The 25,137-nt window shown below is 40.8% G+C and overlaps 1 protein-coding gene across 2 annotated transcripts in view; it reads right to left on the bottom strand.

Annotated features, from left to right (window-relative positions):
* Window positions 1–14,263, bottom strand: part of HS3ST5 (heparan sulfate-glucosamine 3-sulfotransferase 5) — a 249,084-nt gene extending 234,821 nt beyond the window's left edge. The window contains exon 1 of one of the 2 annotated variants that reach the window (XM_080664840.1): window positions 13,433–14,263. The gene's annotated coding sequence lies outside the window, so the exon portion shown is untranslated. Of the gene's footprint in view, window positions 1–12,448; window positions 12,741–13,432 lie in introns of those variants that run through there. The other variant, XM_080664841.1, reaches the window with a different exon arrangement.
* Window positions 14,264–25,137: the final 10,874 nt, after the last annotated feature.

Here is a 25,137-nt window from a genome sequence, read left to right as displayed (position 1 = left end):
GAATGCTCATTTAGATATTTATATTTAGTATCCATACAAATGCAGTTTCTTAAAACTTATTTTTTATAAAAATCTTCTTGAATACCATTATGTTCCTAAAAATTTCCCTCTAAATATCCTTGCTAGAATGACTAGTGTTTGAGAACAAAGATGATACAGTGCCCAGTCTGGGCTTGAACACAATGTCTGTGGTCATAATGTCCTTGGAGATAGTAAGTATCAAATTACAAGTCATGTGACTCATAACAATGTTTCGATCAATAACAGACTGCATATACCTGGTTGTGTAAGATCACAATGGGGCTAAAATATTCCTATGGCCTCGTCATGTCATGGGCATCATAGTCTCACAGCACACAACACATTACTCACGTGATTGTGGTGATGCTGATGTAAGCAAACCTACTACACTGCCAATTGTATAAAAGTACAGCTCACACAATTATGTACAGTTCATAATACTTGATAATGGTAATAACTATGTTACTGCTTCATGTATTTACTATACCACACTTTTTATCATTATTTTATAGCGGGGTGGGGGACATCTGGCCCGAGGGCTGTATCATTATGGCCCACAAAATCATTTGGTCTGGCCCTGCCAAGGCATTAGGGGTGAGTTCATTAAATTTGACCAAATACAGCAGGCTAATTTTTAAGTTGATAGTTTTGTATGGCCCTCCAATGCTGTTATGAATATCCAAATGGCCCTTGGCAGGAAAAAGGTTCCCCACCCCTGTTTTAGCATGTATTCTTCATACTCACAAAAAAAGTTTGCTTTTAAACAGTATGCCATGACATGCAGGCAGCAGCCTCAGGCATCTTGTGTTGACTGTGTCTCCGGATTGCATCATTTCCCTTGTGCTTGATGTCATCGCATGTTGTTTTGTACAGTCATATGCTACATAGGTGTGTAGCCCAGGAGTGATAGTCTATATACCCTGTAGCCTGGTGTGCAGTAGGCTATGCCATGGAGTCTGTGTAAGTGCACTCGCTGATGCTAATTTTCACACAACAATGGCATTGCCTAAGGAAGTGTTTCTCAGAACACCCCGGACTGTGATGGGATGACCACATTCTTTGTGGACTTTCCATTGTTTACCTCGCTGCAGGCTGTCTTAGGCATCCCCTTTTCTTTAGCTTATGTCCACTAGAGGGTGAGTGGGAGAGACCTTAAAAAAACAAAACAGCAGAAGGTGCTTAGCAAGTCTGCTGAACAGTTCCATGATGGAAATTAGTTTGAGGATCAATTTAGGATTTCTTTATTCATATTCATCTTGCCTCTTATTGCCATGGATACATATGTTGATTTTTATAAATATAGTATTTATAACGGTAAGTTACAAGATGGCAATATATTATACTGAGTCTATTTTTACTACTTGAAAAATAAATGCCATCCAGATAACTTAAAGCTGCATTGTGAAAATACACTAGGGTATCTCAGTAAAAACATCTTCCAGATATGCGATATCATATATTTTGCTTCAGAGTTTAGACCTTCAGTAAATATTTTAGAATTGCATTCCACAAGTGTGAGAAAATATATTCAGTTCTAGGACTGGTTCTACTGATAATCCCACAATAAGTGGATCTGTTTATATACCTCAAGTGATATAGTTGAATAACGAAAATAGCACATGTCATTTAAGTCAAGGATTGCTAGTTTTAGCTATCTTCACAGTCCTTCTTAGTGTTAATAGCAGCTATTTGTGCACTGTGGCATGATGGTGCTGGAAAGGTGGTATTGCTCAAAATATTGACCACCTATTGTGATGTTTGTAATCCCACCATTGTTAAGTTCATGCTCAGTACAAATTGCCAGATGAGAACAAGATAGGACAGTGGAAACGGAACATTAGGGACAACAGGAGATAGAATAAGCCTATTGCAAGAAAGAATGGATGGAAATTACAATCAACTTTAAAATTCAGAGTGTGTATAAAGTCCTAAATTTGATTGCATATACTTTTGAAGTACTTTATAACTCAGAGTTGTTTATAGGATAAGGGAAGGAAGGAAGGAAGGAAGGAAGGAAGGAAGGAAGGAAGGAAGGAAGGAAGGAAGGAAGGAAGGAAGGAAGGCGATAGTGTCTTAATATAATGATAAATTACTAATATACATGGATTAATTGTGTTTCTATCTCTGGCATCCAAACACCTCTCCCCGCTCCCCCCAACACAAACCCAGACACAAAAGCAAGAACACACAATTCAAGACTGGGAGCCAATGGTTGGCGCTGGTCTACTTCTTTTTTTCTTGTACAATATGCCTGTTTCTTTTTTTAAAAAACACAAAACACTTTTATAGTTACTGTTTTCTTTCTTTTTGTGACCATAGACACTTCCATGTAGCACCAGCTCAGTTCCAGCCAAACTGTGTGTATTTTTAAATAAAGAAAACAGGTCTTCTAGTTCTGTGTTAGCAAAGTCACCTCCTTTACTGCCAGTGCTAATGCTAAACATGTAATAATACTTTATTGTCATGAGCAGGAATCTGCTTGCTAATTAAATGCAGCTGTCAGTAATTACTACTTGTCAGTGTAATCTATTTTAGGGAGCTCTACTTTAAATAATAAAAGATGGGCCTGATATTGAGAGGGTGGGATAGGCAAGGTGACCGCTTACTTCCCCATCAGAAACTCATTCTTTTTTTTTTTTTTTTTAATGATGAATGAGTAACTTCATTGTGAAGATGTCTTACCTGGGCTATTCTGTATTTCTTTAGTGCCTGAGTGCTAAAAGTTTGCAGTTAAATATATAACTGTAAAATATATCTGTAATCTAAATGTCACCCCCTTTGTAATACAACAAGGACGGTGACGCTCACAGTTAGTGCATCATGATGGTAATCTGTAGGAAAAGCATCATGGCGAAGTCACTACAATCTCTACCATCAAACACTGAGTTCGGTCTAAATGCACCTTCTAATTGCTCACAAACTGGATTAGACACGGAACATCACTTTGACAAATGGGGGTGGGGGTTAAGTAACTGTTTCTTGTATGCATTTTTCACTGATGTCCTACCAGGTTTTCTCTAAGAAAATGTTTAGCATTCAGTTTAGGTCTTTGAAATGTGTAAATTAAAAAAAATCATGATGTTTGCTTGTAATATTACTTTATCTTAACGGACTCTGAAATGAACCTCAAACTCCTTAATAGCTCTACAGCTGCGTGACCGAAAGCAATGTCAGGGCAAGGGTAATGATGGCAGGCTGATCTGCTCCGTGGGGTAGGTGCTGGGGTGCCACAGATGCTGGCAGAATCCAGGGTGTAAGGGGAGCAGACCTTTGCCCTCACCTCCCCTGACATTTAAAATGAAAGTGGCGGCTGTGGGAAAGGGGGGCACTGGAGTCTCGAGGGGTGAAGTGATGGGGTGGTGGAAGGATCAATGGGGAAAAAATAAGCACAGCAGGGAAGATGAGGGAGGCTTGGCACACACGTGGCTTTACCCCACACAGGCCAAAAAGACTTATCACACCGCTCACAGCATCCTGACTGCCTCATCCTTCTTCTCCCACCATCTGGTTTATATCCAACACTCCAATAGTCCTCGTGTTGCTAGATAATTAATTATCTTGTTATAGATCCCAACAAGTTTGGCAGCTACTCTTCTGAATACAGCACATTTAAATAGAATTAATAATTTGGTTGTTCATTCCAGGTGAAGGGGAAAAAAAAGCTTTCCAGATGGAAAATAATTTAAAAAACACCTACCTAAATGTATTTTTCAAATATAGTCAGCAAAACACACCAACATGTTCTTTTTCCCAGTGAGCCTCCATTGGGGAAGGGATGCATAGTCCAGTGGGAATGGTATAAATTCTCCCTTTTCCATGATATGCATTCTTACCTCGTTTACTGAGAAAATGGGGGTTATGTCAGCTATTTCTAAAAAATAAATAAATAAAAATTCCAAGTGATGAGCAACTCAATCAAAGAAAGAACCCATTGACTAGCCATTGAGCTCCTTAAAAAGTAGGGTTTATTCAAAGGGAAAACCCAAGAATATACACATGGATAGTTGTGAACGTTTTTTACTTCTATGGGTTCTTACAACCACAATGTCAGTGCATCCCTAAATCACCTGTTTTACACAGAACTCAGGCTTTTCAATCAGCTGATCATTTTCCTGGAATACAGTAGGTGCTCAATGAATACCTGCTGAATGTATGAGTGATGATTTTGAACACTGTCATGATATGGTTTCTTGCTGCCCACTCCAGCTGGTTGAAGCTGGTATTACTTGGTGGCAAGAGTTTAACAGCAGGGCCGAAGGTGTGGTTGTTGTTTAAATACTATATAAAATGTATTAATGTTTTCAGAAATAGTGCACTATATTTTGTATATTGTTTTTTTTTAAAATATATATTTTATTGATTTTTTACAGAGAGGAAGGGAGAGGGATAGAGAGTTAGAAACATCGATGAGAGAGAAACATCGATCAGCTGCCTCCTGCACACCCCCTACTGGGGATGTGCCCGCAACCAAGGTACATGCCCTTGACCGGAATCGAACCCGGGACCTTTCAGTCCGCAGGCTGACGCTCTATCCACTGAGCCAAACCGGTTTTGGCTTGTATATTGTTTTTAAGGTAATACTATATTTTTATTTTTGAAAGTAATTTTTAATTTTTAGTTTTTTGTATGTAGGGTCATTCACCAGGGAATGGCAACACATATAAAAAATTGCTGGCTTTTAAATATATTAATTAACAGGCCATTTCTATTTCTTTTGTACTAGATAAGATTTTTAATGTGATTATCATGTTATTAGCTATTTTGTGTGTATGTGTGTGTGTGTGTAAGTTTATTGAGTTTTCCAATGTGGTGATGGTGAAATAATTTCATTTCATTTTTACTTCAAATCTTAAAAGAGAAAAACTGATTTTTATATCACTGTAAGCAGATACTCATAATTGATTAAATGTTTCCTGCTTTATAGGGGAGAAATCAACTTAAATAGGTAATATGATTATTAGATATATTTAAAATAATTTGAATAGAAGAAAAACTCAAAATGAGCACATGGACTTTTATAGAACTTTCTGAAGCTTTCTTAGTCTTGCAGGTAGAAAAAATAAAATAAAAATTACCTAGTTCTCTATAGACCATTATTAGAGAAATGGAGACTTGAATCTACTCTTAAAAATTAAAAGCCTTCCTAGGTGGATGCTTACTTATGGACACTTAGAAAACTGGAGAAGAGGGGAGGTGGGGAATGAAGAGTGGGAAGCAAGTTCTCCCAGATCACTGGCAGAACCAGATCTCCTCCCTCATGCTCTGTCCTCACACCTGTCTTCTCTCCATCATCTAGTACATTGAATACTACCTGTTTCTTTACCAGCTGGGTTTGCTCTTGAGCTTGTAAGTTTCTTGAGGGCAAGGACAAAGTCATTTATATCCTCAACACACTTCCTGGTACACAGTAGTTGCTCAATAAATGTTTACTGAAATAAATAAGTCAGTGAGAAAGAGAAAAGGCAGATAAACATTAGCAAGACAGAAGGGAGAATAAGATGACTATTTACTTCTCCAATAGAACTGTATTTAGTACTTCCTATATTCCAGACACTATGCTAGGCAGTGGGGATATTGACAGTGGTGTGGGTCATGGTTGGTGGGCTACAAAGGAAAGGGGTAAGAAAACAAAGAGAAGTGATGAGGAAGATACGTTAGACAAGCAGAGAACACTTTCGGCAGAGGGCCAGCATGTGCAAAGGCATGGAAGTATGAAATAGCATGCTCTGTTCCTTGCTTGGCATCTACCAAATGCATGTACTTTGTGTTGGAGTGACAGGAGATGAGTCCCAGGCTGGGCCACTGGAACACTAATGGCTTTGAAGGTTGAGGTAGTTTGAACTTTACCTTGAAGGCAAAGAATGCTGCAGCCTATTAAGCAGGGAAATTACATGAGGAGATTTGCATTTGGGAAGAATTTCTGAAGCACCGAAGAAACTGGAGACCTGAAGCTAATAAGGAGGCTAGTGTCATCGGGTGAGTTCTGATGACCTGAACTCAAGCAGTAGCAATGGGGTTGGTGGGAAGGTAGGTGTTCTGGAGGCAGGGTTTTCGTCCTGGTGACAGACTAGAGGAGGAGAAGGAGAAACACAAGATGATCCCTAGGTACCTGTGTCCCTACTATGATCCTTGTAACTACATATTCTTGGTTGCTCACTTTTCTTGTGTGTATGGACAGATGATGTTGCCAACACAGAATAGCAAAATAACATAAAATATTTGAAAAGAGGTAACATTAGAAAAGTAATGTTGTATAAAAATTCTCAAGCCCTTGATCTTATGTTGGTAAGTACAGAGTTGAGAGTTCCTTATTAAAAGGATGCCGGTGTTCCCTAACCGGTTTGGCTCAGTGGGTAGAGCATCGGCCTGCGGACTGAAAGGTCCCAGGTTCGATTCCGGTCAAGGGCATGTACCTTGGTTGCGGGCACATCCCCAGTAGAGGGTGTGCAGGAGGCAGCTGATCGATGTTTCTAACTTTCTATCTCTCTCCCTTCCTCTCTGTAAAAAATCAATAAAATATATTTAAAAACAAAAAAAGGATGCCAGTGTTTATGGAATTCAGAAACTCCTAAACCAAATGCTATTAAAGTAAAAATTGTCTAACCAGTGGACCGAATATGGGAATAAGATAAGTATCTGATTAAGAAAAAATAATTCCATCTGCAGAAAATCAGGCAATCATAATTATAGCTAATATTTATCATTTTATGATGTGCCAGGTACTGCTACCAGGACAATGGGAATAATCTTCTTGACTTTATAGAGTCAATTATCAGGATTAAGTGGTCATTGCACATCTAGTCAAATTTTGGGAACAGAGGAATAAAATAAATATGGAATGAAAATAAGTATTCCTACTAGCTAGCAATCCACGTGCTGGCCCACCATCCCCACATGTACCCTCATCTGTCCTGTTTTCCGCCTCCACCTCCTCCTTACATTCCCCCTGCAGAATCCCTCAGCTCTTGGCTGTCCAGACTGAGATGTCCACAGGAAGAAGCTCTGTGCCTGTCCCATGATGCCACATGCCAAAGTGCCATGGAAACAAAGGTGACAGGACAAAATAACAGAGAGGAACATTAGTTTCTAAGTGTTCTCAGTCTGCAAAGTAAGGAAACTGGGTGGCTACCAGAATTAAATGTCATCCCCCCAAAAAACAAAAAACTAAGAATAAAGTTAAATTTAACCTTTTAAATCAAGTTACTTGAGTTTAATAACCAGGGTTAGGAAATGGATTGTTTCTTTAAGCCATAAATTCTATGTGGTATAAAAATATAAAAGAGCCCGGCTGGTGTGACCCAGGGAATTGAGCATTGTCCCATGTACCAAGAGGTCACCAAATTGATTCCTGGTCAGGGCACATGTCCAGCTTATGGGCTCGCTCACCAGTAGGGGGTGTGAAGGAGGCAGCCAATTAGTGTTTCTCTCTCATCGATGTTCTCTCTCTCTCTCTCCCCCCATTTCATCTCTATCTAAAGAAGTCCATAAAATATTATATATATATATATATATATATATATATATATATATATACACACACACACACACTAGTATATGAGAAAGAAATTTTTATGTATCCTAATACTTCAACTCATATTAGGTATATAGATAAATATAAATGTTTCAATGCTTTTAGCAAACCTTTTGTTCTTCCCCATTAATCATATCAGTACAAGATGATACATCTTCCAAGGACTTGTGTGAGCATGTTTAGCTGGGCCCTGCAAGAAAAAATTGTGAAGTGGCTGTCACAAAAGTCTCCTCTCAACTTCTGTGCTTGACACAGGCCTTTAAATCTAGTAACACTTGAATTAAGCTTAAGTCTGTAACATGTATTTCTTCTCTTCATATCTTTCCCTTACAGTCAGAGAATCCACAGAACATATGCTTTATAATGGAGTACAATCAATTCTCATAGATAGAAAGTAGCTAGATCTTATTTGTGGTGAGGCACATTAAGAATTACTGTGATTTTTTTTTTTTATTGACTTGAATTAGCTAGCTGTGGCAAAGAGCATTACAGTGGCATTTTCATATGTTCCAAAAAAGTTCCCCAAACTGTACTCAAATAGTAGATTGTTAATATTTATGACAGCACAGTTATGCTACTTAATTAGCAGTGTAAGGATTCTGTTATTTAGTGTTAATTATATCTTATGTGCCGTTTTAAAATAAAACGTACAATTACAGGCAGTTTTCCTTTTGTCAACTTCTAAACTTAAACATTTTAATCAGTTGATTATTTCACCCCTTTACACCATCATTTTTCTATCTCAGGCCCTTCAGTCTCGTGAAGATTATTATTATTCCACAGGGTTTCATAGATAGTAATGTCCTCAGACCCTCATGAAAAAGGAAAAATTCTATTCAATATTAAATCACAATCTTAAAACTATGCAATTATAAAGACATTTAAAGTTTCTTGGCCTCTGGACTAGCAACTTCTAGAATACTTCCCTTCAGGGCATGCAGTAAACATTAATTGGATGCCTGCTGTATGCCATGTGGGTCAGAGCAGAATCAGTCTCATTTCACACCTTCATATACAACTTTGCTGGTCCTTTTGACAAGTACCTTAGCGTAACATGTAACACTGATTTCTGTGCAAGAAGTTCACCTTGTAAGGATATTATGGGAAGCATAAAACATCCAGTATCAGATCCTTTGAGCTATTAAAACTACTTAAATATGGCATCGGTTCTTAAGTTACCTAATTTAAAAGTAGCTGAATCTCAGAAAAGTTTTAAGTCCATTGAAAACTACATTAAGTTATAGTGCTGTTCTAGTACCGCTCTAGTTCAGGTTATGTTGGGGCTTCGTGACAATCGCCTTCCTTCTGAATTCCCTAAGAATTCATTCTGAGTGCCCAGCTGGCATGGCTCAGTGATTGAACTGGGAGGTTATGGGTTCGATTCCTGGTCAGGGAACATGCTCATGTTGCGGCTCCATTCCCACTGTGGGGTGTGCAGGAGGCAGCTGATCAATGATTCCCTCTCATCATTGATGATGTTTCTATCTCTCTTTCTTCTTCTCAGAAATCAGTAAAAATATGTTAAAAAAAAAAAAGAATTCACTTTGATTTGAAAACCACCACAAATCTCAGTTGCTAGAATGTTTTTGCTTTAGCACTTCACTCACTCCCCATGTGGACCCTTATTTAAGTAGGCTTTAAAAGTTCCTGTTCAAGAGCAGTGGCATAGCCCGGCGGGCTGTCTGGGCTCCCATTGCAGCTCTGTCGTTTATTAGCTGTGGAGGCGAGCCGTTTATTTAGGCTCACTTTCCTCATCTAAACAGGGATAACAATAAGGCCTACTTATTTCCTCTCGTGAAGTGGGGGCTAGCATGGTGGCTATCAGAATTAAGCTAGTTAATATTAGCAGAATTCTTTAGACAGTATCAGGCACACATTAAAGGTTATCACATGTGTTTCTTAAATAAGTTGTTCAAAAAAGTTTAGTTATAGTCTCAATTTTTAATATCAAACTAGTTGAGCATTTGTAAGTACTATTGTCAGATGACACTGACTTCACAAATCACATATGCCACAAAAGAGACTCTCTTCCTATTCTTCAAAGTTATCAAATATAGATATAGATATATAAACATAAATAAACACATAAATACATCTTCTATATGTATAAGCATATGTATATACATATAAAACATATCCTACTCCCATGCACAATCTAGGTAAAGTGATCTAAAGTCAACCAACTAGTCAACCATTTCTTAATACTAACAGCTTTCTTTCATGAAAGTTTTCAAGAAGATAGAAAATAATCTGTTGTACCACATATTAATTAAATAAGACATGAATAATGGAACTTGCATATTAAATTCAGAGATGTTCATTTATCCTGCCTAAACATTATGTGGATCTTCAGGTATCTTTTGCTTCTACTTTTGATAAATGTTAGCTGCTCTGAAATGTTTTCAAGTAGATTAGTGATGCTTATGTGTATTTATTAATATCTTCCTTTAATTGTACTTTTGCTGTAAAGGTAAGGATAACATAATCACTCAGAAATAAACACTGATCTACAGTGAGTAAAATTTTTCAATAATTAAATTGGATTCTAGGGGAAAATTTTTTTTGCTGGTTTTAAAAACTCATATTAAATTCACAGAAAAAGTAAAAAGTAGGATTTCTCTAAATAGTGACAACTTAGGTCATAATGAAAGTTTAACTAGTTATTTTCGTTTTGAGATCTCCCTTCCTTTTAGGAAAAAAAAAAGACAGGACTTAGATGAAGATAAATCTGTGATTTGAATAATTATTCCCTTAACTTGACTTATTCTCTTTTCAAACTTTTACCTTTTTTTTATAAAGCAAAACAAACTATAATTCCATTACTAAACTATAACTCCTATGCAATTGCAATAATGTCAGAATATGAAAATATTTGAAAAAAGTGTTTAAATATTCAAAGACATATGCATATAAAGACCAATAAAATATATAAGTATTCATTTAATTACAAGCACAAACCTAGCATTACTGCTCATACTCTATTCCCAGAGTTTTCAGCATCATTTTCTAGCAAGCATTCCTCTTCTGCCAGCTCCCTTAACTAGGAAGTTACCTTGAAAGTTATTTCATTCATGAATAAAAGTCTCTAAAATGAAAGACCATCCTGCCAGACATATCAAATGAGTCAAGGAAAATTCTCCTCAACTAAAATTTCCATAACATATTTCCATGTGTCTAGAAAATCCTAAATAACTATTTTTGTTAACTTGATGATTTACATAGCAGAATTGCATTTTTAAGAGATGTCACTGTTTCTGAGATTATAAAGACATAAGAAAAGGAGCAAAATGTTTGTTGTTTCCTATGAAATTGAGTTTGCTTGTTTAATGTAATAGGAATATATGCATCTACTCATAAATGAATACTACTGACATATGCAGGTCGGGCGCTGTTCCACAGAAGTCAGACAGAGAGCTAGAGCAATGCACAGATAGTTATATTTCTCCAGAGTATTCAGACAAAGAGCAAGAAGATTAAAGTCAATATCACTTCTCTGAAGTTGAGTCATATCTAAATGATGTGGTGAGTTAAGAACGTTGGTGGGATTTATAGGGAAAGAAAGTTGGCTGGTTGACGTCTGTGTGATTTTTGAATCAAGGACTCTTTGTTGGCTACCTACTTTGGGCAAGATGCTGCTTCCCTTGGTAAGCCAGTGCTCTGCAGGCCTTTTCACACAGTGTAGGAGTAAGCATTTTGCTGCCACTGAAAATCCTTTCTTGTTTAAAATAACACCCAGCTCAGCTTTGCATATTGTGTGTGCTCATGTGTTCAATAAATACTTTTGAATGAGGGAAAATTCAGTGAGTAAGAAGGTTATTCATTCAAAAACATCTGTGTATGTCTGCAAAATGGTAAGGACAATGATGCAAGCATAATCAGCACACTGTAGGCAGCACCTTCTCACAAAGATGTCAAGAGGAAGCTGAAATCTAAGCATGAGGTCTGGCTTCACCTGGCAACCAGGATCCTAGTAGTTCAGTGAAACTCCACTGAACACTATGCTTATAATTTCCTAGATAATCTACTTTGTGCATCTATGTGACTATATCATTTTACATTATTCATGGGTCTATAGATATTTATTAATTGAGAAAAGACTACTTAAAAACAGTGGAGAGTAATTTGAAAGGGACCAGAGCAATTTTCATTTCTTCACTGTTAAAATTCCCTGCACTGGAAGGTAAGCAACAGTTTCCTTCCCATCATTGTGTTTCTTGTAACATCTTTGTGTGTCTCCATCAGGTCACTGGTGAGCGAGCGACTTCACCTTCCTAAAAAGCCTACCTTGCTGCTCTCAGTCACCCTAAGCAAGGACCATTTGTACACACATACAGGGAGGAAGGGAAGTAGTATTGTCTTCCTTTCTCCTTTTCAGAGCTTCACTAGCAAAAACCACCAAGATAACTTAAAAACAAATCTGCTACATTCAACGTAATCGATACCAATGAAAAACATTTAAAAAAGTTTTGATATCCAAATTTGTAATCGCTTTATCTTCTCAACTTTTTTTCTTGGCACATAAGTTGAATATATTTGAAATAAACTGTAATGTGGAAACATTTGTCTAAAGCCCTGGAATACGTCAAGGCTACTGAGCAAAAGCTTTCAGAAGCACCAGCTTTATATCACTTCTAGCAAGTCAGTTTAGAAAGGAGCACCATTACAGAAAGGACGCCCACCCACTCTCACTCCCACAGCAGCCCGACCCTGCGCGCTATTTATCAGATTAAGTTTACATAAACCAGAGAAGAGTTACACTGCAATTCAATGCATCCGCGAAGTAATATGATATAAAGCACTTTGCAAATATTAAACTTCCCCTTAAGGGATCGACGTTTTCCATGAAGAAGCTTGTGTTGGGGAGAGGGAGGGACGTTGGGAGGAGGACCGACCTACCGGGCTAGGACTGGGGAGAGACCAGGGATCTCAGCAACCGCTCCTTTGGGTCGGTGCCCTGAAGCACTCAAAGGAGGGAAGCCGGAGAGCAGAGCCCCCCAAGTTGAAGTGACCGGAGTTCTGGCGGAGGTTAGCTTGCTGCGCGCCAGGAATGGCCAGGTAGAGGCATCCACAGGAGGCTGGGCGCTCCTTTCTCGCCTCCCTAAACCAAGGCTGTCGCCCAAGTTCCAGGAGCAGGACTCTGAGCTCCAGTCAGTAGCCAAAGCGACCTCGTGCACCGCTTAGTAATAGCAATGTGACCACCCCCTGGATGGCATCCAACTCCGGAGTGTGTGTGTGTGTGTGTGTGTGTGTGAGAGAGAGAGAGAGAGAGAGAGAGAGAGAGAGAGATGGGGTGGGTGGAACGGGTTGCTTGAACTAGGGGGCGGGACTGGGGCTTGGAGGGGTGGAGGCCAGATGGGGAGAATACACCCCATCTTTCACGTTCACTAGCCTTTGCTTGACCTCTGCCTCGGACCTCGCAGACACCCACCTCCCCCAAAGCCGGCTTGCATTGCAAGCGACAGCCCTACAGTCACCCCGGGGAAGTGGCCAAGCGCGAGCCCCCAAACTCTGCCGAGTGCCATTAAACGCGTTTGCCTCTCAAAGAGCACAGAGCGCTGCACCCACCTCTGGACGAGACACGAACTGACTGACACCAATTACTCTAAATTCACCCCAGGAGGCACCCCGTCGTTTCCCATCCCGCACTCGTTTAACCGTTTAACCCAGAGGCCCAGCGAATGTCTCAAAAGTCTTTCCAGGCAGTGCCCAGCGGTGCCGAGCCTCACTAAAGTACTTTGGCTGGCATCGCATGGGCATGGGTGTCTCTCCTGGTTGGTCCCCCCCTTGTTATTTTCCCCAAATCTACCAGGTTTCAGCCCACTGTATTAGACCCCCCCCCCCCCGGCCCCTGGCGCGAAGCGGGCGGCTGGCATCGCTTACCGTCGTCCCAGGCGGTGGCGGCAGAGGCGCGGGCGGGAGCCCAGGGCGCGGGCAGCTCGCGCCAGGCCACCGGGCGGCTCTGGCAGTCCCTGCGGCAGTTGGTCCAGTAGTTTCGGATGCCCGGGCTTCTGCGGGGAGAACCAGCCGGCGTGAATGGGAACAGGAAAGCGGGGCTCTGCGTGCGCGCGTGCGAGTAAGAGGCAGGCGGCCCCACGCGCAGGAGGCGACGGCAACGCGATCGCGATTGCGAGGTCCGGGTCGGGGAGCCAGAGGAGGAGGAAGCGGGCGAGAAGTACGCAGTGGAGTTTAGGGAGCGATTCCTGCACTTCCCCGGGAGACCGGAGCCAGGTGCGGCAGGGCGCGCTCCCGCGGCTCGGGCACGGCACGGGCGGCCGCCAGAGCTCGTGTCCGCGCAGTGCCGGGGCCCGCAGCCGCTCTGCGGGAGGAGGGGCGCATCCTTCTCGCCCCGCACGGGCACCGGCGCGTCTGGAGGGCAGAGTCTTTGGCGTCCCCGGCGACAGTTCCTAGGGCAGCCGGCTCCCTCCTGATTCGCCCCCCAAAAAGCAACAGTCAGCTGGGTTCTTCCCTTCCTGAGTCGGAGCCACCGGTGCCAAGCTGTGCGGGCTCCCCGCTCCCCGCGGCTGACGCTGTCACGGCCGCCGCCCGGCCCCTGGCGCGCCCCAGCCGGCAGCTGCCTCCCAGAGACGTGCCCAGCTGTGTGCGCGTGTGTGTGTCTAAGCGAATCTCTTCCTCTCCATCACTCGGCGCGCAGGAGGGACCGGTCCCGGCGACCAGCTGCGGAGTGGCTGCCAGTCCACACCCTCGGGGCTCTCTCCCCACCCACCCCGCCCTACTCCTGCTCGTCCTCTCCCTCCTTTCCCAGCTCCTCCTCCAGCTGCCGCTCCAGGCTCCCAAAGGCGGGGGAGAAACCACGGCGTGGAAGACCGGGAAGGGCGGGGCAAGAAGCGCAGGTGTCTTCCTGGGAGAGGTGGGCGCACACACCGGAGCGGCTCCCTGCAGGGGGTGGGCAGGGTTTTAGGCAGAGAAAGGGGGGAAGAGGATTTACTCGGAGGTGGAGGTCCTGCAGCCGAGCCCCACGCGTCCTACCCGGGCGCGGGAGCCGCGGGCCAGCTGCACGGTAGGGAGGGAGGCGGGGTGCTGCCCTCCACCCCCAGGTGGATTGAGGTCGTTGCCTGGAGAACCCGCGGAAGTGACCTGAGTGGCAGAACCCGGGGACATGGAAGTCCGAGGGACTCAATCTCTGAGTTGTTGAGATCGGTCTCTTTGGGGTAACAGGGGCCTGCACCTGGAGCTTTGGGGCACACAGGTGTCCAGGGATCTCGTGTGTGGCTCCAGCTTTTGGGGCTGGAGAGCTGGGTCTGAGGGTTTGCGGGATGGTAGGGGTGGTTCTCAGGCTGCCGTGTGCCTCCCGAGTCGCAGGGGGCGATCACCGCCTAGCTGGGAAGCGGAGATCTGGGCGTTTTTCCAGTTCCAGGTCCCAAACTCACCTTCCCAATTCAGTCTAGGTCCCTCCTACCCCTTGCTCCCAGCAAAAACAACAGGCCCGGGGAGTCTATGAACTAGATGTTACTGTGCTCTTTGCCTGATGGAAGGGGTCTCCCACCTGATCTGAGATTGATGGGCTGCTGCTTCTCTCCCATCCCCAGCCCCCTCCTTTATTTGATAAAGTTTTTCCCTGTGGAGTTTCCTAAAAATAACCCCCCCCCCTTTTTTTGGCTGTTGAGGTATCAGGTCTCTATATAATTTCACAATAAAATGCAATACACAGAAAAGTCCTTTAGGCGGGCAATCACAGCGTTACTGCTTATGACTGCTGTCTGTTTTCAAATGACAGTCTTAGAATGCAAAGTTGAGTCAACCCCACCCCCACTCCACCCCAAGGTGGGTGGAGTGGATGGTCCATTTAATCAGAGGTCTGTTAGAATGATCCCTGGAAACAACACTAGGAAGAACTGTGGTGCTTTCTCTAGCACCCATTCCTTTCTACTATGGTAATTTCACTGTTAATTTAGGCAATCTGAAAACGAAAGGTCTGATACAATTGGCAAGGCACAATATTTCTAGATTCTCAATCAACAGCCAGCCAGTCCACCCCCTTCCCCCTCACTCTCACCCTGACATCCAAAGGTCTGACTCAGAGTTCCTAGCACTTTTTAAATTTCAGGATACAGCGGGAAGGACAAAACTGTTGAGTTCTAGAAAGAGATAACTTAAATGTAAGTAAACTTATTTAGCAACTACTCAGACAAAATCAGAAGCTCAGCAGCAGCAACAAAATGTATCTTGTTTAATGTATTGAGTTGGAGGAAAGATGGCTGTTTGCCAGATATGTGATCCATTAACCTCTTTAGCTCATTGTTGGCAACAATAGCATACAATCACATTCTTATGTTTGAAAGACAAGGGGTTGTTTTTTCCCATCTCAAAATCACAATGCCACATTATAGTCTAAAAGAAACCTCAAACAATAAAAGTAATAAGAAAGGAAGAAACACAATTTGCTTTTTTTTTTTTTTTCTGAACAAATGTTGCTGTTCTGTTTTTCTTGAGGGGGAAAATGCTGATAAGCAATAAAGTCCACAAAGGCATGACAATAGATTTTGAAGAATGCCTCATTCTATCAGTCCTTTTAATTAGTAAACTTTATTTAAAACGTTTATATTATCTTTTTCATGGTATCCTTTTCTTCCATTGGGTCAGGAAGATTACTGAGAAGGACGATGGGGTGGGATGAATCTGGTTTCTCATACTTCTGTCCTACTTTAGGTTTAAGTCTGGCAGGAGAGGGGCATTCAGCAGCCGAGCTTTCTCAGCAGTCCTAACCTCTCCTCAGAGGATCCTTAGCTCACCTCCTTAGCGATGGAGGGGGAGATTGTCACAGTGATTTTGCCTAGCGTGTGAAGATCACACCTGAGGCTGAGAGCAGGTACCTACCAAGAAACTGAAGCAAAGCTCTGGCGGGTTTCTACCTTGCCTGTGGTTGGAGGATTAGATCAGGATAGATGCCCCCCCTCCCACCCTATGTTTTTTTTTTTTGGATGCTGTTCTTCTACACCCACAAATGATCTGGCCTCTTCTTAGGTGAAGTGCAAAGGTGAGTGGATGAGGTCCAACATCTTTAGCAGAAACATTTTGGTATTGTGCTAAATTAAATAAAAGTAAACACCAGACAAAGTGGCATATCCAAAAAATCTTTGTGGAAATGTACTTTTGAAAACAGTCACAGATTCAGTGGTTTTGTTTAGTCACCAAAGCCAAATGAAGTGCACAGTAATGAAAACATTTGGTTATTTAGAGTGTTCATTTGGTAAAAAAAAAAAAAAAAGAAAGAAAGAAAAGAAAAAAATTTCCCCAAGCATCATCACACTTTCTTGTTTCATAAAGATGTGCAACTGTTAAATATTACTCAGCTTGCAGTTTCAAATGGAGGCAGTTCTCTCACTTAACTATGGAAGTGTTTGTCATTATGAGAATATAATGGAGGTAGCCGACTTAGTTTCCAAGTTTTTTATTTTTATTTTTAATTTTTTTGCTTCTAACCAGCCAATCACTGACATCTAGATTCACCTGGATTGGCAAATAGTCATTGAAAGGATCCATTGGTGTGCCAACCCCCAGAAACCAAGAGGTGACTAAGAGAAGCCTCCGCCCTCATAGGGCAAGCTTATAATTCCTGTGGCTATCAGGTTGACCTGGAGTCTTTCCCTTATCTGGAAATGAACCCATACACCAACGCTCGATGCTCCATCACTGTACTTAAGTATCACTTGGATGAAAGAGGCTTAAAAGTATAAGGTCATACCTGATTGTAAGGGAAGCGTTTCTTATAGAGGAGGTGGTCCACAGATCGGATGTCACAAACGATGAGGATGGTAAAAAGGATTTAAGATCTCTCTAGGTCTAGACCAGTACGGGCCAGTAGAATTGTAATATAAGATATAAATGTAAGCCACATATGCAATTTGAAAATACTATATTCATCAAAAAGTAAAAGTAAACAGGTGAAATTAAATTTAACAGTGTATTTTATTTAATCTAAAATGTCCAAGATATTATAATTTCAACATATGAGAAATATAAAAACTATTAATGAAATATTTTTCTTTTTTGTTATTATTATTTTTTTGATGGGCAGAATGACTCTCATGCCCTAATCCAATCCCTGGAACCTGTGAGTATGTTACATTACATGGCAAAAGGGACTTTGCAGATTGAATTGAGATTAAAAATAGAGCCCTAGCTAGTTTGGCTCAGTGGATAGAGCATAGGCCTGAGGACTGAACTGGATTCCAGTCAAGGGACACGGACCTCGGTTGCAGTGTGGGAAGCAACCAATTGATGTGTCTCTCTCACATTGATGTTTCTCTCTCTGTCTCTCCCCCTCCCTTCCACTCTTTCTAAAAATCAATGGAAAAATATCCTTGGGTTAGGATTAACAACAACAAAAAAAGGTTAAAAAATAGAGGGATTATCCTGGATTGCTTTAGTGGGTCCAATCTAATCACATGAGTTCTTAAAAGCAGAATATTTACTCAGCCTAGAAGCAGAAGAGATGTGACAGAAAGAGAAGTCATAGAAATTTGAGGCATGAGAAAGATTCAACATGCTGTGTAATAGGTTTAAAGATGGAGGGTCCAATATGACAAGGAATGCAGAAGGTCTTCAGGAGCTGAGAGGAGCTCTGACTGACAGCCAGGAAGGAACAGGACCTGCCCTACACCGCAGGAGCAGAATTGGGCCAAACCTGAATGCTTTAGGGCCCACAGAGAAGAATGCAGCCTTACTGACACCTTGATTTTGGCATTATGAGACTCTAAGCCAAGGGCTCAACTGAACCCCACTTCTAGACTACAGAACACTGAGATGATAAATGGCTGTTTCAAACCACTAACTTTATAGTATTTTTTTTTATATACAGAAGCAATGGAAAACTCATACATGTGCCAATTCTTGAAATCTGGTATTACTCTTACAGCCCATTTCTATTTGGACTGGCCACATTTCAAGGATTCATTAGCCACACATGGTGAGTGGCTACTGGATTGGGCAGTGTAAGTCCAGACTAAGAGGAGGCAATATGTCAGGGAAGTACCAGGTTTGTAGGCTAAATATAATGTCACTATGTAGAGAGAGAAAAGGATAGAAGGGAGGAACTTGGCAAGATCTTTCCAGATTCTTCATTCTTGCCCCATGTGAATAGGGTGGTCTTTCTCAGACAGAAAACAAGCCAAATCTTTTAAGTCAGATTGTTAAAGTTCATTGGACTCTGATAAATTCGCTTTTATTACATTGAGACTATTAATAATGCCTTTTTTTGAATATTTCATATATTTCATCTTTGTCTCAATTAAGTTTTAGAGCAATCAAGAAAAGAGTTTTTGCTTCCAGTTGAATTTATGCTTAAGATTGAGCATCATTCATTTAGTTCCCATATTATAGGCTGAGGGACAGTGGGCAAAGGTAATGATGAAAGGTCTACAGGAGAAGAATTATATGGATTGGTTTAGCATTCCTAGGAAAGCTGTTCCTCCCTATCAATATTAAAATGCAAATTCAACTGAGTAAATTTGAAGATCTAATTGGCTTTATTAAGTGACATGGATTGGACAACCTCCTATATAGCAACGAGAAGGGCACTTCTAGTTGTGTAACACGTAAGGTTTTTATAGAAAAGAAGGGAGCTATCACCAAAAGAAAATAAGAATCGTTTTTAGACCAGAACATCTTCCTTTTGGGGGAAGGGAATGGCAAGGGTTTCTGTCATGCAGATTACTTCTTCCTTGGCGGGGGAGGGGAGGGAAATTGGGGGAGAGGACCCACATGACAGATGGCCTTATTGATGTTGACCAGAAAATTCCAGACTAACGGATTAAGATTATATTTCTGGGAGAGACGAAAACAGCAATTAGGTCATGTATTAAATCTAGGTTTGCTACCGTGGGCTCTAGCACAGGAGATGCCATTTTGGGCCTGTGATTTTCTCTTTAATGCAGAGAAATTGTTTTTCAACATTAACTTTCTGAGGTCTACATTTCATTTTCCTTAAGAAGGGCAGCATGTTTTACAATTTTAATTGCATTTCATGTTTAGCTTTCTAAAGTCATCTTTTACTATCTTCCCTAATAGGTAAAAATGTAAGCTTTTTTACGTTAAGAATGTAAGAATGAAATGGAGAACAGGAACTAACTACCATAGTCTGGGACCATTTTAATAGGATTTCACCAAACAGTTGTAGACCTGAACAGGGTTGAAAGAAACAAATGGAACCGAGACATTAGGGAGAAGAGGAGGGCTTTCCAAGCTGTAAGGAACAGTGACAGAAATAGTGTGAAGACAAGAAAGTGAATAGTGGGTTTATGAATTGATAAAAAGGTCTTTTGACTGTAGCAAAAAGCTTGTGTAAGGCAAGCTATAGTTAGTGTGAAAGATGGGAAAGTTAATAAGCTCTGCATCTACACTGTTCGATATGGTGGCCACTAGCCACATCTGGCTAGGAAGTACTTGAAATGTGGCCAGTCTGATTGGAAATGTGCTGTAAATATAAAATATATATGGGATTTAAAAGACTTAGTGCAAAAAATCCCTCTGTTAAACACTTCATTACATTTTTTATATTAATTGTTGAAATGGTAATATTTTGGATATATTGGATTATATAAAGTATATTATTCAAATTATTTTTGCCCATTCAAACATTTTTTAATATGGCTACTAGAAGATTTTTAATTAATATATGTGGCTTTAAAATGATTATGCATCCAATTTCCAATGTATGTGGGGGGAGGGGTCCCTACACTGATAATCAGTTCCTCAGACATCAGCTGGGTGCCCTACAACTTGATTCTGACACTGTGTACCCAAAGACAGCATCAGATTCCACAGGTTCAGTTTCACAAGGCTGCTGCCCCTCTTTGGATGCCAATCTCAAGCCCAGCTTATTAACTGTGCTTCTGACTACCTGGGTTTTCATAACCCCCTTGTTGTGTTTGATTAATTATGTCTCATGGAAACTCATTTATTTATTATATTACTCATTGAAAAAGATCTATTTTTTCTTGTCATTCCTAACAGTGTGTGTGTGTGTGTGTGTGTGTGTGTGTGTGTGTGTATAATTTTTCAATTACAGTTGACATTTAATGTTATATTAATTTAAGGTGTACAACATAGTAGTTAGGCATTTATATAACCTACAAAGTGATCTCCTGGATAAGTCTAGTACACACCTAACACCATACATAGTTATTTCAGTATTATTGACTGTATTCCCTATACTATACTTTATATCCTATGACTACTTTGTGACTGCCAATTTGTACTTCTTAATCCCTTCACCTTTTCACTCAATGCCCCACAGCTCTCCTCCCATCTGGAAACCATCAGTTTGTTCTCCGTTTCTGCTTTGTTTGTTTGTTTATTTATTTTTAATATTCCATAGATAAATGAAATCATATGTATTTGATGGTATTTGCCTTTCTCTGTTTGATTTATTTTACTTAACATAATTCTCTTTAGGTCCATCCAGGTCATCACAAATGGTAAGATTTCATTCTTTTTATGGCCAAGTAATATTCCACTGTATGTCATATATTGATGGACATTCAGGTTGATTCCATATCTTGGATCTTGTAAATAATGCTGCAATGAACATAGAGATGCATATATCTTTTTGAATCAGTGTTTTTGGATTTCTTTGGACAAATACCCAGAAGTGAAATTGCTGGATCATAAGGAAGTTCTAGTTTTAATTTTTGGAGGAACCTCCAGAGTGGCTGCACTAATTTGCAATCCCACCAACAGTGCACAAAGGTTCTCTCCCTCCTTTTTTCTCTTTTTAACATGTTATTTCTTGATTTATTGATGATAGCCATTCTGACAGGTGTGAGATGATCTCTCATTGTGCTTTTAATTTGCATAATTTATATTAGTGGTGTTGAGCATCCTTTCATATGCCTATTAAAGTATAACAATCAATAGCCAGATTAAGAGGTACATAGGGCAAGGTCCCAAACAAAGGAGATTCTGTTTTTGTGGAGTTTGAGACCTAGCATGGCGACACATGGAAGTGTTCTGGTTCATCAATCTGAATGTTCTTCTAACCCTTTGGGTTTTTATGGAAGTTTTATTAAATAGGCATCATTGATTAAATCATTGGCCATTGGTGATTGATTTAAGCTCCAGACCCTCTCCCTTCCCTGGAAACTAGTAGGTGATGCTGAAAGTTCCTAGCCTCCATTTAGGGTTGGTTCCCATGGCAACCAGCCCCCATCCTTAGGTGCTGTCCAAATGTCACTCATTAACAAACCCAGTTGTGCAAAGGAGCTCATTATAATCAGACACCCATTTCACCTTTATGGCTCTTGAAGATATTTCAGGAACTGAGGACAGGAGACCAAATATTTTGGCAAAAGATGCTCTCATTGCTCTTACCACTTAGAAAATTCCAAGAGTTTTGGGAGCTGTAAGCCAGGAACTGTGGACGAAGACCAAATATATATGTGAATTATATTTCGTTTTTCTGAATGACCAAATATATATTTCTTGTAAATCACAATATCACAGGCTTGTATTATACTTCCATTGGCCATTACTGCTCTAGACCAAGTGCTTCTCATACTTTACTGTATATATGAATCAACTAGGAATATTGTTAAAATGCACATTCAGAAACTCCCAGGTGAACTGCTGCTTATGGTCCTTGGAGCACACTTTGAATATCAGAACGATTTACCACCTTGCCTGTAACATAGAACCATTTAGGAACTTATAAAACTCGCAACGATCAGCATGCTGCACTCTAAATCAATTAAATAAGAATCTCTAAAGTTGTGACCTGAGTGTTTGTTATAGGTCTCTAGGCAATTTAGAAATATTGCAAATTTGAAGTTGGAGTAGAGGTGAACTCTACTAAGTTTATTTTATAGAACATGGAGAAATTTATATACCAGGTGCAATTAATTTGTCACTAGTGAATGTTCATTTAGTCATAATGACTTACTACTCTATGTAAGATGCAGTAGCCTGCCTTCTTCAAGCTTAGAAACTTGTTGTAGAACTAAGATACCTACTTAAATAACAGCAAGCCAACATGGGATAGGTTCAGCACAAGTGGTATAGCTATTAAAGGTTATAGAACTGCAGATAAAAAAGAATTAATCCCGGGGGGGGTAATAATTAAATGTTTTTGATGTCGATTTAGAAAAAGGTTTTAATAAAGAATAAAAAGTGGTTTTTTTTTTTTTTTTTTTTTTTTAGCAGAGGAGGAATTCCAATCCAGGCACAGATTCAGTTATCAACTTACATTGTGCTCCAAAGGGTGGGGGTTGGGGTGAGGTGGGGTTAAAGTCAGGGTTTGTAAGGGCAAAACCATAAGAGCTATTCTCATTTTGGTTCTTCATGTAAATGAAAGATGTTGGCTAGATCAGGGGGATTGGTTCAGCCCATTATGCAAATGGAGGATGTTGGTTTTTGCAATGGATTGCTCTCTTTCAAGGAAAAAAATGCACATGGTCTGGTCTCTGTGATAAGGAGGAAATAAAGTCCATATATGTATATGTAGCAACCATGGATCCAGGGTGTTTGTTGTTTGACCTTGATCTGAGTTTAGCAACAGGTCATCAACTTAATAATAGTTCCATGAACTGAGACATAGGTCTTGCATAGGCCTGACTTCCTCAATGGCCTCCTAACTCTATTTTAAGTAACTCTCTTAGCAGTGCTGACTCTATACTGGAAAAGTTGATGTATAAGAAAGGCCTGATACAGGGGTTGTCAAACTTTAGGGTGCATCAGCAACATCTGGGGTGACTAGGACAAGGCCATTGTTGTCGTGGAACTCTGCTAGTATCGCACCTGCCACAATATGGGTGAATTGTGACCATTCCTACCTCTCTGTTCTGACAAATTCAGATTCAAAATCTCCAGTGGGAAGCTGTCTAGCTGAGCCCCCACCACATACTCAGGTCTAGGCTATCAGGAGCCATTGGCAATGCACAACATCTCACCAACACGGCACACAAAAATGGGACTTTTTCCAAAAGTGGGAATGAAGCTGCAAGGCCACTCAGCCTGCCCCAAACTTCCTCCTCACCTTTGCCAAAACCAAATCAAAGCAAACACCCCCTCTGTCCCTCTCTGCCCCCCCCCCCAAAAAAAAACAACAACAACACACCAAAGAAACAAAATGTCTAGCACAGGTAATATTCCTCCCTAAATTGATATACATCAGGGAGACTTGACTTTGGACAAAAGGGCAAATTGAAATTTTAGATCATTAAGTTTGAGATTATGATGTTTAACTCAAGTAGAGATGCCCAGTTAGTTTGGGGAATGGGGTAAAGTCTAGAGAAGGTTGCTTAGGTGTCATCTCCTTAGATGTAAAAATAGAGAAAAATGTGAGCAACACAAGAGGCTGAATGTAGAAGGAGGAATGGCAGACAGAGAATCTTATAATATCCTCATATTTCTGGGACTGAAGGAACAGAGCAAAAGGGAGGGTATGTTAGGTAGAAACAGGTATTAATACCCAAACCAGTTCAGATTAAAAGAGTTAAGTAGGAATTTCTACTGTAGTAGTTATCAGAGCTTTTAATATAGTAATTTTCATTATGAAACTCTATGTTGTACTTTCAAATATTTTTTAACTCTGTAACTTTCTTAAAGATCTAGTGATATATTGAGGACATTTTGGGAAACAATGGGCTAGAATTTTCTGGAACCAGAAAAAGACAGAAAGAGATTTAGAAAAATATCCAGGGGGAGAAACAAAAATCCCAGAACCCAGGCTGTTCAGACAATTCAGACTCTTAGTACTCTACTAGAGGCCCGGTGCACGGCATTTGTGCACTAGAGGTGGGGTGGGGGTCCCTCAGCCCAGCCTTCACCCTCTCAAGGAGTGGGCCTAAGCCAGCAGGTGGCATTCCCCGAGGGGTCCTTAGCACTGCTGTGGAGGTGGAAGAGGCTCCCGCCACCACTGTGCTCACCAGCCGTGAGCCTGGCTTCGGGCTGAGTGGTGCTTGCCCTGTGGGAGTGCACTGACAACCAGGAGGCAGCTTCTGCCTTAAGTGTCTGCCCCCTGGTGGTCAGTTTGCATCAAAGCAACCAGTTATTCCACCGTTTGGTCGATTTGCATATTTGCCTTTTATTATATAGGATAGGATTGTAGTAAGAGATGGGTTTAATGTTATGGGGTTTAATAGTATTGAACTCTTTTTTACCCCCTTGTCCCACAAATGCACAGTGCTTGGTGCATGAAGTCACAACACAAATATCCGTAAAGTGAACAAATAATAGTGAGAAAAGTCCTTTAATTTATCAATATGAAGGTCTCAAGTAGTCTCCAAAAGCATAGTTTCAGAATAATGGTGAAGTGGATTGAAGAAACACCCACCTGCCAAGGATTTCTCAAATGATTCTTCAAGGATTTCTGGCAGATACTGAATCGTCTATCCCATTATCTATTTCTCTCTTTTTCCTTGGTAAAATAACTAGGGTGACCATATAATTTATCATCCAAACTAGGACACTCGAGAGAGAGAGCGAAAGGGGGAGCTATTAATAATTATGCCAGGACAACACAGAGAAAATAGGCTTTCCAGCAAACTGGGACAAATGGTCATCCTAAAAATAACTCCTGATTTTTAGCTGTATACTTGACTATTTGTAACAAAGACCGCATTGTCCAGACT

This window comes from Plecotus auritus (assembly GCF_963455305.1).
Source record: "Plecotus auritus genome assembly, chromosome: 4".
NCBI classification, from domain to species: domain Eukaryota; kingdom Metazoa; phylum Chordata; class Mammalia; order Chiroptera; family Vespertilionidae; genus Plecotus; species Plecotus auritus.
The sequence above is the reverse complement of the archived record's forward strand: the minus strand, read 5'-3'. Positions and strand labels throughout refer to the sequence as shown.